The following is a 5000-nucleotide window of genomic DNA, read 5'->3' on the forward strand; positions in this document are numbered from 1 at the left end:
TGGAAATAGGCCCGAAAACAGTCCAGCGGCAAGCGGAAGCGGCTAACGTTGGGCAAAAGTGACCCGAAAACAGTTCAGCGGGGCAAATTTTTGAAATTTTTTTGAATTTTTGAAATTTTTGAAGTTTTTTTGGGTTTTTGGACTTTTTTTGAATTTTTGAATTTTTTGAATTTTTTTGAATTTTTTTGAATTTTTTGAAATTTTTTTGAATTTTTGAATTTTTTTTTTTTTTTGAATTTATTTGATTTTATAAATTTTTTGTGATTTTTTGAGATTTTTTTGAATATTTTACATGGGTGATTTCGACTTGGGGGATTTTCAGGGGGTGGTAACCCTGGGCGTGGCTAGAGCCTCAAAATGCATATTCCCCTATAGGGGGGCAAGGTTTTCAAAAATGGGTGCCCCCTCATGTACACGCGCGTGGGTGTACATGGCCCCGTCGGTGCCAGCGTGGGTGGAAAATGGCCCGAAAACAGCCCAGCGGCAAGCGGAAGCGGCTAACGTTGGGCAAAACTGACCCGAAAGCAGTATAGCTTGGAAAATTAAGCGGATGCAGCCAATTGTTGGCGAAAACTAAGCGGATACGGCCAAGTGACGGTGAAAAATGGCCCGAAAACAGTCCAGCGGCAAGCGGAAACGGCTAACGTTGGGCAAAAGTGACCCGAAAACAGTTCAGCTGGGGGAAATTAAGCGGAAGCAGCCAAGCGTTGGGCAAAACCAAGCGGATACGGCCAAGAGTCGGTGGAAAATGGCCCGAAAACAGTCCAGCGGCAAGCGGAAACGGCTAACGTTGGGACAAAGTGACCCGAAAACAGTTCAGCTGGGGAAAATTAAGCGGATGCAGCCAAGCGTTGGGGAAAACTAAGCGGATCCGACCCAGAGTCGGTGGAAATTGGCCCGAAAACAGCCCAGCGGCAAGCGGAAGCGGCTAACGTTGGGGAAAAGTGACCCGAAAACAGTTCAGCGGGGGAAAACTAAGCGGATGCGGCCACGCGTTGGGGAAAACTAAGCGGATACGGCCAAGTGTTGGGGAAAAATGGCCCGAAAACAGCCCAGCGGCAAGCGGAAGCGGCTAACGTTGGGGAAAAGTGACCCGAAAATAGTTAAGCGGGGGAAAACTAAGCGGATGCGGCCACGCGTTGGGGAAAACTAAGCGGATGCGGCCAAGTGTCGGTGGAAATTGGCCCGAAAACAGCCCAGCGGCAAGCGGAAGCGGCTAACGTTGGGCAAAAGTGACCCGAAAACAGTTCAGCGGGGGAAAACTAAGCGGATGCGGCCACGCGTTGGGGAAAACTAAGCGGATACGGCCAAGAGTCGGTGGAAATTGGCCCGAAAACAGTCCAGCGGCAAGCGGAAGCGGCTAACGTTGGGCAAAACTGACCCGAAAAAAGTTCAGCGGGGCAAATTTTTGAAATTTTTTTTGAAATTTTTTTGAATTTTTGAAATTTTTGAAGTTTTTTTGGGTTTTTGGACTTTTTTTGAATTTTTGAAATTTTTGAATTTTTTTGAATTTTTTTGAATTTTTTGAATTTTTTTTGAATTTTTGAATTTTTTTTTTTTTTTTGAATTTATTTGGTTTTATAAATTTTTTGTGATTTTTTGAGATTTTTTTGAATATTTTACATGGGTGATTTTGACTTGGGGGATTTTCAGGGGGTGGTAACCCTGGGCGTGGCTAGAGCCTCAAAATGCATATTCCCCTATAGGGGGGCAAGGTTTTCAAAAATGGGTGCCCCCTCATGTACACGCGCGTGGGTGTACATGGCCCCGTCGGTGCCAGCGTGGGTGGAAAATGGCCCGAAAACAGCCCAGCGGCAAGCGGAAGCGGCTAACGTTGGGCAAAACTGACCCGAAAGCAGTATAGCTTGGAAAATTAAGCGGATGCAGCCAATTGTTGGCGAAAACTAAGCGGATACGGCCAAGTGTCGGTGAAAAATGGCCCGAAAACAGTCCAGCGGCAAGCGGAAACGGCTAACGTTGGGCAAAAGTGACCCGAAAACAGTTCAGCTGGGGGAAATTAAGCGGAAGCAGCCAAGCGTTGGGGAAAACCAAGCGGATACGGCCAAGAGTCGGTGGAAAATGGCCCGAAAACAGTCCAGCGGCAAGCGGAAACGGCTAACGTTGGGACAAAGTGACCCGAAAACAGTTCAGCTGGGGAAAATTAAGCGGATGCAGCCAAGCGTTGGGGAAAACTAAGCGGATCCGGCCCAGAGTCGGTGGAAATTGGCCCGAAAACAGTCCAGTGCCAAGCGGAAGCGGCTAACGTTGGGCAAAAGTGACCCGAAAACAGTTCAGCGGGGGAAAACTAAGCGGATGCGGCCACGCGTTGGGGAAAACTAAGCGGATACGGCCAAGTGTTGGGGAAAAATGGCCCGAAAACAGCCCAGCGGCAAGCGGAAGCGGCTAACGTTGGGGAAAAGTGACCCGAAAACAGTTAAGCGGGGGAAAACTAAGCGGATGCGGCCACGCGTTGGGGAAAACTAAGCGGATCCGGCCAAGTGTCGGTGGAAATTGGCCCGAAAACAGCCCAGCGGCAAGCGAAAGCGGCTAACGTTGGGCAAAAGTGACCCGAAAACAGTTCAGCGGGGGAAAACTAAGCGGATGCGGCCACGCGTTGGGGAAAACTAAGCGGATACGGCCAAGAGTCGGTGGAAATTGGCCCGAAAACAGTCCAGCGGCAAGCGGAAGCGGCTAACGTTGGGCAAAACTGACCCGAAAACAGTTCAGCGGGGGAAAACTAAGCGGATGCGGCCACGCGTTGGGGAAAACTAAGCGGATACGGCCAAGAGTCGGTGGAAATTGGCCCGAAAACAGTCCAGCGGCAAGCGGAAGCCGCTAACGTTGGGCAAAAGTGACCCGAAAACAGTTCAGCGGGGGAAAACTAAGCGGATGCGGCCACGCGTTGGGGAAAACTAAGCGGATACGGCCAAGAGTCGGTGGAAATTGGCCCGAAAACAGTCCAGCGGCAAGCGGAAGCGGCTAACGTTGGGCAAAACTGACCCGAAAACAGTTCAGCGGGGGAAAACTAAGCGGATGCGGCCACGCGTTGGGGAAAACTAAGCGGATACGGCCAAGTGTTGGGGAAAAATGGCCCGAAAACATCCCAGCGGCAAGCGGAAGCGGCTAACGTTGGGCAAAAGTGACCCGAAAACAGTTCAGCGGGGGAAAACTAAGCGGATGCGGCCACGAGTTGGGGAAAACTAAGCGGATACGGCCAAGGGTCGGTGAAAAAGGGCCCGAAAACAGTCCAGCGGCAAGCGGAAGCCGCTAACGTTGGGCAAAAGTGACCCGAAAACAGTCCAGCGGGGGAAAACTAAGCGGATGCGGCCAAGCGTTGGGGAAAACTAAGCGGATACGGCCAAGCGTCGGTGAAAAAGGCCCGAAAACAGTCCAGCGGCAAGCCGAAGCGGCTAACGTTGGGCAAAAATGGCCAAAAGCGGTGGAGCAGGGCGGTCTGAATCTATGCATCCACATAAAATGGGGGGTAAACCTGGGGGATTTCCAGGGGGTGGTAACCCTGGGCGTGGCTGGAGACCCAAAATGCATATTCCCCTATAGGGGGGAAGGATTTTTGGAAGGGGCAGCCCCTCATGTACATGCCAAGCGGGGTGTACATGGCCCCTGTGGGTGCCTCCGTCGGTGTAAAATGGCCCGAAAAACAAGATTATGTTACCCGAAAACACGATTATGTTACCGAAAAAGCACGGTTGAGCGGGGGCAGTAAGCACGGTTGAGCGGGGGCAAAGAACACGGTTGAGCGGGGGCAAAAAACACGGTGCAGCGGGGACAAAAGACACGATTCGGGGGCAAGGAACACGAATATGTTACCGAAAAACACGGACCACGCGGGTTGAAATCCCCAGCCGTAGAACCGGCGAAACACGGTGGGGCAGGGCGTCTAAGCGTGGAGGCGCCCGTAAGACCGATGCGGGTTGAAATCCCCAGCCGTAAAGCCGGCGAAAAGCGGTCGGGCAGGGTGACTCCGCGTGGAGTTTCGCCCGTAAGGCCGATGCGGGTAGCCGCGCGGGTTGAAATCCCCAGCCGTAAAGCCGGTGAAACACGGTTCATTGGGGCGCCTAAGCGTGGAGGCGCCCCGCAGAGACCGAGCGGGTTGAAATCCCCAGCCGTAAAGCCGGCGAAACACGGTTCATTGGGGCGCCTAAGCGTGGAGGCGCCCCGCAGAGACCGAGCGGGTTGAAATCCCCAGCCGTAAAGCCGGCGAAACACGTTCGGGCAGGACGTCTAAGCGTGGAGGCGCCCGTAAGACCGATGCGGGTAGCCGCGCGGGTTGAAATCCCCAGCCGTAAAGCCGGCGAAACACGGTTGAGCGGGGCGCCTAAGCGTGGAGGTGCCCTGCAGTGACCGAGCGGGTTGAAATCCCCAGCCGTAAAGCCGGTGAAACACGGTTGAGCGGGGCGCCTAAGCGTGGAGGCGCCCCGCAGAGACCGAGCGGGTTGAAATCCCCAGCCGTAAAGCCGGTGAAACACGGTTGAGCGGGGCGCCTAAGCGTGGAGGCGCCCCGCAGAGACCGAGCGGGTTGAAATCCCCAGCCGTAAAGCCGGTGAAACACGTTCGGGCAGGGCGACTCCGCGTGGAGTTTCGCCCGTAAGACCGATGCGGGTAGCCGCGCGGGTTGAAATCCCCAGCCGTAAAGCCGGTGAAACACGGTTCATTGGGGCGCCTAAGCGTGGAGGCGCCCCGCAGAGACCGAGCGGGTTGAAATCCCCAGCCGTAAAGCCGGCGAAACACGTTCGGGCAGGGCGTCTAAGCGTGGAGGCGCCCGTAAGACCGATGCGGGTAGCCGCGCGGGTTGAAATCCCCAGCCGTAAAGCCGGCGAAACACGGTTGAGCGGGGCGCCTAAGCGTGGAGGCGCCCCGCAGTGACCGAGCGGGTTGAAATCCCCAGCCGTAAAGCCGGCGAAACACGGTTGAGCGGGGTGCCTAAGCGTGGAGGCGCCCCGCAGAGACCGATGCGGGTTGAAATCCCCAGCCGTAAAGCC

This window comes from Carex rostrata, chromosome 3, assembly GCF_964058835.1.
Source record: "Carex rostrata chromosome 3, lpCarRost1.2, whole genome shotgun sequence".
NCBI classification, from domain to species: domain Eukaryota; kingdom Viridiplantae; phylum Streptophyta; class Magnoliopsida; order Poales; family Cyperaceae; genus Carex; species Carex rostrata.